This window comes from Pipra filicauda, unplaced genomic scaffold, assembly GCF_003945595.2.
Source record: "Pipra filicauda isolate LSUMZ 115617 unplaced genomic scaffold, ASM394559v2 scaffold58_size5111680_pilon, whole genome shotgun sequence".
In the NCBI taxonomy this organism is placed as follows: Eukaryota; Metazoa; Chordata; class Aves; order Passeriformes; family Pipridae; genus Pipra; species Pipra filicauda.
Window position 1 is genome coordinate 2913851 of NW_024104742.1, and position 12975 is coordinate 2926825.

Below are 12975 nucleotides of genomic sequence, written 5' to 3' on the forward strand. Positions count from 1 at the left end.
ATTAAATAACCCCAACCCGCCCGCGCCCCGCGGCCCCTCCGCGCCCATAGCCCGCCACTGGCCGGCACGGGCGCGCAGCCGGGCGAGCCGCGCCGGGCACACGGGAGCGGAGCCGCGAGCCGGGGCCTTCCTCGCTGCCTACGCCGACACTGGGCAAGGTAAGTTAGAAAATGGCGGCGAAGCTTCTGGAAGTTTGGCGGGGGCACTCGGGATCGCGGTGCGCGGCGGCGGGGAGAGGCCGGGCCGGGCCCCGCGGCGCCCGGGCCCGTGCGGGGCGCCAGGCCGGCTGGCCGCGGGGACTGCGCGCAGCCAAGATGGAGGACGGCGGGGCCGAGCCGCGAAAACACTCCAGCCCCCCGCTTCCCCACCCCCCGTTCCCGGCGCGCCGCGGCGGGGAGGGGGGAGGCGAGCGGAGCGCGGCCGGGAGAGCGAGAGGGCGCCGAAAGCGGCCCCCCCTGCCCGCCCGGGGCCCCCTTCCTGCTCCCCAGAGCCGGCCGCAGGCAGGCCGGGCCCGGCGCTTGGCGAGCTAAAATGGAGAACCGCCTTCTCCTCCTCCTCCTCCCCCTTCTGCCGAGCCGAGCAGGGGCTGCCGGCAAGATGGAGGACTCGGGCATTGTGTGCGTGGGGTGTGTGTGTGGGAGAGCCGAGCCGGGCCGGGCCGACCGGGGGGGCAGCGAGGGGACGGGGGTCGGGGCGGCCGCGCTCGGGGGAGAGCGCTGGGCCGCGCTCAGAAAATGGTGGGGCGGCTGCCGCTGCCCCGGGGGCCGCGGGGCCCCGGGGCCCGGGGAGGCCGCGGAGAGGGGGCTCGCACCCCTGACAGCGCTCGCCCGGCTCCCTTCGCCCGGTTCCCCGCTGCCCAGCACTCGAGTTCTTCCTGCCAGCCCGCTCCCGCCGGCTTCCCCGCGTAGGGAAGTGCCGAGAGATGGGGGTTTCTCTGTTCCATCTCTCTCCCCCGAGCTGGGGCAACTCCGGCCGCCCTTCCCCGTGCCTGGGCTGGCGGGACCTGGGCTCCCTCGGCCCGAGTGAGGACATGGGGACTGACCTGCCTTCCCCCCCCCGCCTCCCTTCGCTTCCCCCCCTTCCCGCCCCGGCGCCCAGCTCGGGGAAGGCCTTTGTGGGGCGAGTTTTCCCCTCCGAGTGACTTTGGCCGAGCTCCTCGGCGGCTGCCCGCGAAGAGGAAGAGTTGTGGCAGTTTCCGTTCGGCTTCCTTTATTTTTTTTTTTTTTTTTTGTAAAGAAAGGGCGCTTGCCAACTTGTGCCGGGGACGCCCGATGCCGGGAGCCGCGTGTTGCTGGAACCCCGCTGGGCTCTCGCCGGCCCCGAAGGGGGAGGGGGGGGAGGAGGAGGAGGAGGAAGGAGAGAATGCTTCTTACTGGGGGGTTTTGGCGCCACTTTTGTTTTAGATAGTGTTCCTCTGCCCCCTCCTCCTCGGCACGCACTGAACTGAGCTGAACCCTGCCCAGGTAGGAGGCGAGAGCTTTCCTGGTATTTTTCTTTTCTGGGCGCTTATTTTCTCTACATTGATTAAAAATAGATATGTAGTTGTTTCTGCGGCTAGGGACGGAGGGACAGGGGAGCGAGCGGCCGCAGATGCCTGGGCTGGGAGGCCTTGTTTTTCGGGAATTCCTCTCCCTGCCCCGGCGCATCCCTGGCGCTGGGCGTGCTGGCTTTGGGGGCCCGCACCGCTCTGCCTCCATGCCTTCCTCTGTCCTGGTAGCGTTGTATAATCCGTCCGTCCCGTGGAAATCCGGGACCCACCGACCTCATTTTTTATTATTTTTTTATTCCTCCCCCCGGAGAGCTGGCGCGGAGGCGCTCGGGCCCCTCTTTCGCTCCTTTTATTTATTTATTGTACTGCCCCGGCTCGGCTCTCGCTGCTGTTATCCTCCCACAGGATGCGGCGTTCGGAGCTAATACAAAGTTTCCCTCACCGGCGAGTCCGGTGCTCTGGTTACTGGGCTGGTGGTGGTTTTTTTTTTGGTTGGGTTTTGTTTTGGTTTTTTTTTTTGTTTTTTTTTTTTGGTTTTTTTTAATTACTTTTTGGCTGCCCCTTCCCGTGCGCTCCCCGGGGCCACACCCCGGCGTGTCCGGTCTCCCGAGGCGCCTCACCCGGCGGGGTGACCCCGCGTTTTGCCCGTGCCCGCGGGGCCGCCGCCCGGGCGGGCGCGGCGGGGCCGGGGCGGGCGGGCGGGCGGCTGCCGAAGTGCGTCACGGCGGCCCCGCCGGGCCTGCTCCGCTCCGCTGTGCGCGCTGTGCCCGCCGCCCTCGGGCCGCGCCCGCCGCCCATTGGCCGCGGCCGGCCGGGAGGGGCCGCTTCCTCCGGGCCGGGCCCCCCCCCCGCCGCTCCCGCCGCCGCTGCCCCCGCTCCGCGTCCCGCGTGGCCGCGTCCCGGGGCTGCTGGAAGGGAACGGCAGGAAAACGCCTTTTGGATCGCTTCCCTCGAAGACGTTGTACGGCCGCTTTCGTGCTCTCCGGGAGTTTTGTTGAATCCTGTTTTAAATGGCCAGGAACGAGAGTTCCTAGGGTTTCCTGTAGCGAGGTGTTCTCCAGGCATAGGTCTCGCTGTTAACTCTTGGCGGTTCAGTCTCGATTTGTGATTGATCGCTTCTTTCTCGTTTGTAGTCGTGGCCATTTCAAGCAACTTTCCCCTCTTATTCTCTTTTCGTTAAAACGGTTATCTGTGTTACATATACATATATATATATATATATATATATATATATATATATATATATGGGCTGCCCAGGGAGGTGGTGGATTCACCGTCCCTGGAGGTTTTTAAGATGAGACTGGATGTGGCACTTAGAGCCATGGTCAAGTAACCACAGCGGTGTTGGATCAAGGGTTGGACTTGATGAGCTTGGAGGTCTTTTCCAACCCAGTTGATTCTATGATTCCCAGAGTGTTTATCTGGTATTGAACCCTCCTAAGACTTGCTAAATACCCGTGTGCAGGCCGGCTGGTTATGTGCAGGTAAATAAATACCACGAGTGATTGTGCAATTGACAGTCATTAATCTCTGCCATCTTGGTATCACTTGCTAATTATCCCCAACTCATAATTTTGTGGATAAATCTTGGTGGTGATCAGTCACAGACTCACAGTACCACAGATTTGCTATGGGGGCTCCTTTAGTGGGTAACACAGATTCTTTTCCTTATAGCCATGATAACAGTTTCATTACTAAATAAAACATGGTGTGGGAAGGCAGCTGCCGTGCTCTTAGCATAAACCTGCGTCTTTTGGCTGCTGAAAGAGTTGGAGCTGAATGAGGTGGAATCCCCATGCTGTTATGATTAATTAAACAAAGACTAAGAAAGCTTCTAAGTTGTACAAAGGAGAAAAATATCAATTGAATCCCATCTCTACCAGATAGATCTTTTTTCCATTAACTGATGAGGCTCATGTTGGTCCTTCTTGGCAAAACCAGTGACATTTTACAGTGTTTTCTACAGGTGGCCTTTGTGCAACCTGAGACAAACACCTGAATTTCTGTTGCTGTTGTTTGTATTAAGTTAGCTGTGGTAAACTTAAGGTTGGCTATTTTATTAATTTAATTCAAATAAACAAATATACAAAACTAGCCATGGAACTTAGAGAGACTTTAATTTTCCTGTGATACTTCCTAGCACTTGCATAACTCCCACGATATGTACTTGGGTCAGAGTTACGGTTTTGGAGCTTTTTCATGTATTTACCCTTTCAGGAAGATACTACTGAATAAAGTCAATAAGCAGTATAAGGATTTGTTGAATTTTTATTTTAGAAGTTCAATTAAAATTCATGTCCAGTGCTCCTCTTTTAAATATTGTCTTGATGTTTTGCAACTGAAAGCTGAAGTTGGTTTGAGTGAGTTGGTTCAAATCAAGGAGTCTGTGATATTTTAAAAAATTGGCTTCTGTGAAATGACAAGAAATTGGTAGGTTCATAGATTATTAAAATACTTATTTTAAAAATGCATTATATTACTTGAATAGCACTCCATTTTTAGAATAGGAGTATTCAATTAGCTGGCTGTTAATCTAACTCAAATTCCATAAATATATCACATTCCAGCTTTATGTGTTCAAGTCTCTAAATGTGCAGAATGGAATAATATCCACTTGGAAGGATTGTAAATAGAATTCTCAGTTAAACACTCTAGTTTTATTTTGTTTCAGTGTAACTTATCAACAACTGAATTCTTTAAAAAAAGTAATGTAGACAGCTTCTCTTGAATATTACATGCTATTACAGTCTCCTGTACAAAATAGCTGCAGGCAACAAACCACTTGAAAGTTCATGCTCTTGGTGGTGGGAGCAACTGTGTTAGACTTGGTTCAGTCATGAAATGATGTTGGCACATCAGAGCTTTATGAACTTTTTAAAATTAGATTGCTCTTTGTCACTTTTGGTTCAGATTTAGAATGATTCAAGAGTCCTTGTTTGTCATGTTCATTTGTTGTGTTACTGTCTCAGTTGTTTTGCTGCAGGCAAATAGTATAGGAGAGATTAGGTTTTCTGAAACTTGTGAGCCAGCAGAAACAGGTTGGATGTTTTACAGAAACCTGAAATACTTTGTTGCTTATTTTCACTGGATGAATCCCCAAAAGTAAGCAAATATTTCTACTGGTTATTGTGCTTGTTGGTTGTGTTACTGGAATGCTGTGTTTTGTCACAGAACTCTGCCTACAGTGTGGCCATTTCATCTCTAATTAGTTTGAAAACTTAGAAGAATATTGTAGGTGTGAATTTCCAAAATGGTTCAGTTCGGTTTTGGTGGTGGGTGTTGTTTGTTTGCCTTTTTTTTTTTTTTTTTTTTTTTAATGTGTGTAATTAAGAAAACATACTGGAAAGAGGAGTGTGTTGTCGATTGTGTCACCGATGCGAGAATTTCCAAGAGCTTCATCTGCTTCAGTACTTGTTTTGTCATGGAAAGAAGTGATTGATGGCAGCCATCAACATACCAGTTTAATACTCTTGAAGGTCTGCTCACTTTCTCACTATCACTTAATACATTCACATTCTGAAAACCTCATCTTTCTTATATGAGAATTACTGACAAAGAGGAAGAGAGAATGAAGTGCTAACTTAGTCCTTGGGAAACTGAGGTGAGCAGGGAACTGGAGTTTTAGGTTGGAAAATACAAAGCTTGTACACAGCATCACAAAAGCTTAAATGGTGACATACAAGCGTATTGCCCTGGATTAGATTGAATGCCATCCAGTATTTTAGATAAACTCCCCTTTTGAACTCCAAGGGTAAGTAAAAATGGGAATTCTTCATGGTCTCAGTACTCTGCTGTCACTGGCACAGGCAGTCCTGCGGTGTGGGCTGCTCTGGGCCTCCTTCTGCCTCCTGCCCCTTCTGTCCTGTTGAGTTCGCGCAGAGGTGGAGCCGAACGGGGCCGCGGCCGGTTCAAGGTCCGGGTGAAGGCGCTGGAGCCGTTCCCGCAGGACGGGCGCGGGCAGGGACAGGGTGCGGGTGCAGCGGCCGCCCCCGGTCCCCAGGGGGCGCCCCGGCGGCGGGGCCGCGGAGCGGGGGGAGCGGGGCCGGGGGAGCCCCGCGGGAGCGTCTGCGGGGGCACAGCTGCGGGGGCACAGCTGCGGGGGCACAGCTGCGGGGGCACAGCTGCGGGGGCACAGCTGCGGGGGCACAGCTGCGGCACTGCAGCTCCTGTGCTGGCATCCGGGCCCTCTCCAGCACTGCTGCGGGGAGTAAGCCAGTTAAAAACTTCCACCGTTCACTGAACAGGTTTCATGGTTGAAGATCGGTCCAGTGACTTCAGTTGGCTTTTTATATTAGAAAAAAAGTCTGCCTTCAAATAGTTCTGTATCTTTGTGGTTTAAGGGCAAGCTTTGAAATCTGATGTAACTTTTGACAAGGTCAGGTATTTATTTAAGAGTGTTACAGTGGAAACTTATGTTCTGAGAGTTGGAGATTAAAAGTGCAGTTTTAATTGTATGTTGTTTTAACTAGAATTTATTTTCTTTGGGTATTCTCATCTTGCAGTTTATAAAAATCTGGTAAAGTTGGATTTTTTTCTTTGTTTTTTGAGTATAAGTACAAAGTAAGGGAACCCTCTGAAGGGGACCCTCATTTAGCTCATCACAGTAGGGCTAGTGCTGACTTGTTGAAGTTGGGAAGCTTGAGGGGCTGTTACCTGACTGGCTTCTGTCTCGAGATGTTTCACTGCTCAGGTATCAGCACATAATATGTGTTCTTTTTTCTTCATCCTCTCAGTTTGGTGAGTGGGATCACTAAGACTAGACCAGAATCCTAAATATGGTGGATTATGCCATTGGATTATTTCACAGAATACTTTATCAGTTTTTAGTATCTTTGTATTTCCAAGTGTTGCACTGTTACAATCTCATATGAGATCTTGGGTAGAGAAGAAGAGAGGGTGAGATGTTTCATCTCTCAAACATTTTCTGAGATCTGGCACCCAGTTTTGGAGATAGGAATGTGGGAAAATTTGATCCCCCATGTTACCCCCTTAGCTTTTATGTGGCAGTTAGTTTTTTAGCCTTTACTGGCTACAAACTTGCATGGAGGAACACAGGCACAGTCTGTTTTTAAACTTCTTTATGCCAATTTGACTCAGAAATGAAGGATATGTAGGACTAGATTTGTATGCAGCTACTTCTTGTCTTATTGTGGCTTCAGAGGGAGATGAAGTTAGCTGTCAGATAGCTACTCTGTCCAGGTATTTACTTTATTTTTGTCTATATTGTACATTTTTGGGTTGTGTAGCTGGCTATGATTTCCCCCTTTAGAGGACTTACTTTTGCAAAAGAATATGATCAGAAGAGTGAGTAGATGTAAGAAGACTGGCATATATGGCAGGGTAGATTGTGATCTGTGATTGAGAAGTTAATCACAATACCTACCCAAAAAAAGTATCTGAGCACATGTGTTGGTTGGTTTCTTTGGTTTTTTCTATTTTTTTTTTTTTTTGGAGGTAGGTGAATGGTTTATTTTTTTATGGCTCTGAATATGATGACTTATTAGTCCTGCCCTTACACAACCTTTTATGCATTTGACTTTATGCATTGACTTTATGCATTTTTTTTTTTCAGTGAAGGTTTGTCATTGGATTGGTGCAAGGGAATATGTGTGACATTAGAAGTCAGTTTGCTTTTTGCAGTAGTTTTTTGGTAGCACTTCTGTGAAGCTCTAAAGAGGAGAGTATTTTTCCATCTGTTTCCATTGTTCAGGCGTTGCTAGAGCAAGCTGATGACCTCTGCTTGTATTTTAAAAAAGGTGCCTGTTGCCATGTAATGGGTATCTCTGCAGTGCTCCAGACTGGTAAGAATTGTAGCTGGATTCCAAATCTCAGGGTTGTTTTCTATTAGCAAAATAATGAAATCGAATATACTGACATTTCATAGAACACAAAACATTTCCGAAACTACTGATCACTTTAAAAAGTAACAACAAACCTTAGGTATGCATGTTTTATTTAGCTGGGATTGCATTCCAAAATTGGCTTCGAGTTGCTGCCAAGGTTTGGTGAAATGCTGCTCAGCTTCTGGCCTGTGAGTGAGAGAGCTTTGGGTGATGTGCAGGACACACCTGCCCGGACCTGCAAGCTTCCCCCTTCTGCAGTGGTGCCCCAGTCCCGGCAGGGACAGGCACCCTGTGCTGGACACAGGGACAGGCACCCTGTGCTGGACACAGGGACAGACACCCTGTGCTGGACACAGGGACAGGCACCGTGTGCTGGACACAGGGACAGGCACCGTGTGCTGGACACAGGGACAGGCACCGTGTGCTGGACACAGGGACAGGCACCGTGTGCTGGACACAGGGACAGGCACCGTGTGCTGGACACAGGGACAGGCACCGTGTGCTGGACACAGGGACAGGCACCGTGTGCTGGACACAGGGACAGGCACCGTGTGCTGGACACAGGGACAGACACCGTGTGCTGGACACAGGGACAGGCACCCTGTGCTGGACACAGGGACAGGCACCGTGTGCTGGACACAGGGACAGGCACCGTGTGCTGGACACAGGGACAGGCACCCTGTGCTGGACACAGGGACAGGCACCCTGTGCTGGACACAGGGACAGGCACCCTGTGCTGGACATGCTGCTCTGGTGCTCCCTGGGAAGGTGTGTGCTGTAGCACATGTGGGCACATAGCACAGAGGACTCAATGCAGTTATTTTCCTGTTGCTTAATGCATGTGATCTGCCTGGAAAGAGATGGATATTTTTGATTTGGAGGTAATTTTGCAGTTCTTCATTATGACTGAATTGCAGTTTTTTACTTAATATAGGATTTCAGCCTAAGTTATAAGACCTTCCCTGCAGCATCATGTCTGGGAAAAAATCGACTTGTTTACAAATAAAAATAAGGTGTTCAATCTAAGGCTTTTTTAGTTTTTCACCTGTTATTGCTTTAGGTAAAACTTCCAGTTCATCCCTTAAGAAAGGTCAGCTCTGGAAATTTGGACCATATTGAGTCTTAGTAAGCAGATAATAAGTGAGTAATATAATTGGCTGATTTTTTTTCAGAGTGTAATCTTCCAGCAGGGAGAGTTCATTATAAGGAAGATTTGTAGGGAGTAGGGGTGTGAGTAATTAAGATCTGTATTTTTTTGTGTGTTATTTTTATTATTTTGCTGTGAGCAATTGGAAATATATATACTAAAGTTACAACCCCCCCCCCCCCCCAAAAATACTAAATATCAAGAACATGGCTTTGTAGTTCATATGTGATTTTGAGGTGTCTAATTTTTAATTTGCAGGTTACTTTATTTGACACGAGTCTTGGAATAAGATGTTTTTTGTAATTATGGATATAGTGGCCTAATAACTTAATTTGTATAATATGGTGGTACATCCTGACCACTGGCTATTTCACTGCAGATGTCTTTAGAAACAGAGAACTGATGAATTATGATGTTTTTTCCAAGGGAGGAAACAGGGAAGACTTGATCAAGACCTTTTTTTCAAAACAAGAATAATTAGTGGCTTCAGTCTACATATCATATGGCAGAACTGTGCTTGCAACAGAGAAACAGGAGAGAGAATTGATATGGACTGTTGTATCTTGATTTAGGGTAAAGAATACAATTTAAATGGATTTGAAAAAGAAAGACTATTGTATTAATAATTTAAGATTAATAACATAAGAATTTATAAAATTTTGTTATTTTGTACTATTTTGAGATGGGAACTGTTCTTACAAGAAAGTTCCAGCTTGGTGTGCAGCCATAGACTGTTTTTGTAATTGTTTCTTATGTACCTGTTTGAACAACTATATCCAAAATACTTTCTTTTTAACACCACATAAAATAAAGCTTTGCATTATGAATGTGCAGGTACTTCCTAGAAGTGATGCCCCAATGAAAAAACTATTTGTGTTCTTGGTCACAGAACTGTATAGGTGGGAAAGCCCCCCTGCAGGTCTGGTCCAACCTTCTCCTTAAATCTTGTCCTGTAGCACCAAGAATTTGTCCAGTGAAGTTTGAAATGTCTCAGGGTGGAGTTTCTGCAATCTCTCAGGCAACCTATTGTGCTGTTCTTATTGGAAGGGCCTTTTTTATTTCATGTCTTAAAGTCACCTTAAATTCTTATGAAGATTCATGCCTTTCCACCCCCCGGTATATGTTTGGAAAGTATTCCTTGATGATGGAGGCTTGGGAACTTAATGCCCTGGCTCAGAGCTGGTGCTGGGTTTTTAATTAGGAATTTTTGAAAAAGAGAGAGAGGTGAATAGCTGCTGAGTGACTTTTTGGGGCTTACATTTCTCTTCCCTCTAGTTGCATTTGCTGCCTTTATCCTTCTCCCGCTGTCCATGCTCAAGCTTCACTACTGCGCCTCTGACAAGTCTTGCAAATAAAACTTCCCTTCTTAAGCATTTACCTGTTCACTTAAGTGTCATTCATACACTAATCAGAATGATTCTTTTTTGCAGTTTTCATGTTTAAGCAGTGATATTTTTATTCCTTCTCATAAGTATTTTTTCTAGAAATCTACAGTTCATTTGAAACTATGGTAACCAGAAGGGAAAGCTACACAAGTATCTCTCTTCGATCTGTGGTATAGGCCTGCTGTTACTTGCCTAATAAACATTTGGCTAAAGAAAAGGTGAAGCATCAACATGTTTGCATGTTGATTTACCAAACACAGAAATGGTTTATTAAGGCAAATATTTGAATGACTATGGAAAACGTTTGGGGTTTTTTTCCCCACTGAGTTACATTTTGGTCTTCAATATTCTTTTTAAGCTGCTCTGTTTTATTGTGTACTTCATTCTAATTGCTTTGATAAGCTGTATTTTCAACACTGGTATATATTAGTATTTAATTTTATAAATGTTCATCAAGTAAGAAGTATTGCTGATGTGTGTATGCTGCATTACTACTCTGCTGGGAAACAGCATGGATTCTGTACACAGACAACCTGTGGCTTGACAGTTCAAACATAATCAGAAAAATCAGCCTTTAGGCATTTTATTTCTCTTGCTGCATTGCATCGTCTCAGTTATACTGCCCAATTTCTATTCAGCAATGCAGTGGTTTTATGAAAGTTAATAAACTTGTGTATTCAGAGTATGTTTGTACCTCAGAGCAGTAGTTGGTGCTAAGCAAAAATTTTCTATGGTGGCAAGACAGATTGTATGCATCAGTATGATGTAAAAATATCAAAAACATTTTTAGAGACTTTTAGTTTCAATAGCACTGGGTAGAATAAAATAAAGAAATGAAGAGCTACCCTCTTCCTATACAGTAGGTCACTCATTAAGATTCTTTGTATTCACCCCCAGGCGGAGTAACAGTCTCTATAAAATTGAATTCTCAAGGGTTTTCCTTTCAGTACCAAGGGGCTATAAACTATGCAAAGAATACCTTGCATTCAAAACTGGTTAGTGAAGTTTTGTTTACAAGAGAGGATTTATATATTCTTTCATAATCCTACAAATGGGCTTAGTCTTCCTCTATCTCCAGTGAAGAGAAGCATGGAAAAATTCTTTTGGATGCAAGATTGAGTCAATGTTCTTGGTAGCTTGGGGATTTAAGAAACTTACTGAAGTTTTTCAATTCCTTTACAATAAGCACTATTTGTTAGTATATAAGGAATGAAGCATCCCATGAGATGAAATAGGATTACCAGGAGGAAGGAGAACGTAGCCAGGAAGATGGGTGAGGTAGGAAAGTGTGAGAATATGTTGATGGTTACTGGAGCCATTTTGAAATATGTTGTGTGTCCATTTGTATCACCTTCACTTTTTTATTTCTGTTGTGGAATTTGTTGGCTTTGAGCTATTAGATACATAAGTATCCATAAGTAACTGCTTTGATGTAAAAACCTAATCTTGGAATAGGTTGTTCTGTCGGATGTGAAAGCTGCAAATGTTTTTGTTGAATGTTTAATTTTTTAGTTCCTAACTTTATCAACCATTAAAGGCTATTGCAGTGGGATCTGGAGGAGAGAAATCAAGCTAGCAATCAATTGAAAAGGTAAAAGTTGGTTTTTTCAGTGAGGATAGTTGGTGGAGAGACTTGTTACTTACTGATGTGAAAGAACAGAATTGGGCAGTTATGTAACTGGAAATAATTTCTGAATGTGACTCCACGTGCAGAGTTTCCTCCCTCATTCATTGGGTTCTTCCTTCCATATTTGTTCAGGCTGCTGCAGATGAGTCTTCCCATGTCACAGGGCCAGTTCCATGGGTAGCTGCTGCTGGTAGGGTGGTTTTGTCTCTCCTGACTGCATGTTTTATCATTTGTCTTGTGCCTGTGTTTTCTTCCCATTTGAACCTCACAGGTGTACTGGTTTAAGGAGCTGAACTGAAGAGTGTCTGTGTGTTAAATCCCTGTGGAGTCAAATGGGTGCTGCTTCTGCATGGAAGAAGATAAGGGAGCTTTCAGCCAGTGAGAATACAAAGTATTCAGTGTTTCCGTAGTTGAAGTGTTGTAGTGGCAATGTTTTCTGTGACTGTAGGACCAGGAAAAGAAAACTTTTTATTCCTGCAGTCATCGACTACTTTTCTACGTGGTCAAACTCAAAAACCACTAGGGCGATATGCCAGTTCCAAAAGCAGTCCTCTAATCTCTGTAGTGATCTCTGTTTTATCTTTTTTTTTCTTTCCTCCCCAAAATGTTACAAAGTCTGTCATAGATCAGTTAGAGTTCTGCAAGGAAATACAGGACTGTGCATTAATTTATGCAGGCAGGAAGATCATGTACATTTTTCTTTGGTTTTGGTCTGTGTGCTGGTTAGAAGTTGTGCAGGTGTTACTGGGAATAAGATGGAAGGAGTAGGAGAAGATTTTAGGAACAATTATAGAAGATTTTTCTCCCCTCAAGATTTTCTTCCAGCCTTGGCATGGTTAATCAGCTGCTGTTGTCAAAACCCTGCTAGACCTCCTCCTTCAGCTAGATGCTTCCCAGCCTGTTGTGGTTAGATCTTATTATGAGCCTTTGCACTCTGGAGTTTTCTGTGGTTTATGGAAGCTGCAGTGCCAGTTCTATACATGGTCTGACTTCGGCCTGTTCACAGAATACAGACTATCCTATGCAATGATCCAAAGTCCCAGCCTTCCTGGCTTCTGAGATTTTTGGGGCATGCTGAGGCTATGGGTCTCACCTCTGGGAGTACCTGATAATTAAATCAGACATAACCTTTTTTAATCTCATAAAATATTAATATTGTCCTTCAGAGATACTGAGAAATGCCTGAACACGTTGCATGCCTCTCCTCTTTACCTCACTTAAACCTCAGTTCTCAGACCATTTTTTCTTCTACTCTTGGAAGAAAGCTTGCAGAGTATTTTTTACAGTGTGGAATTCTAGGTAACAAGGTACTGGCTTCCTTGAGGTGTTTGGGAAGAGCTTCACTGTTGATTGATCAGAAATTATTACATTGGGATTCATTGCCTAATTCCTTGCCATTTTACAGTTTAGATCTGGGGGAGCTGGTCAGCTCTAGGCAGAACTGGGATTTGTTGAAAATAAACTTCTGTGTCAAAGTCAAACTG

General features: G+C 45.9%; 1 protein-coding gene across 3 annotated transcripts in view; it reads left to right on the top strand.

Moving 5' to 3' along the window:
* Positions 1-12975, top strand: part of STAG2 (stromal antigen 2) — a 73912-nt gene continuing 60937 nt past the window's right edge. For all 3 annotated transcript variants that reach the window (XM_027716413.2, XM_039387782.1, XM_039387781.1), the window contains exon 1: positions 1-158. The gene's annotated coding sequence lies outside the window, so the exon portion shown is untranslated. The remainder of the gene's footprint in view (positions 159-12975) is intronic.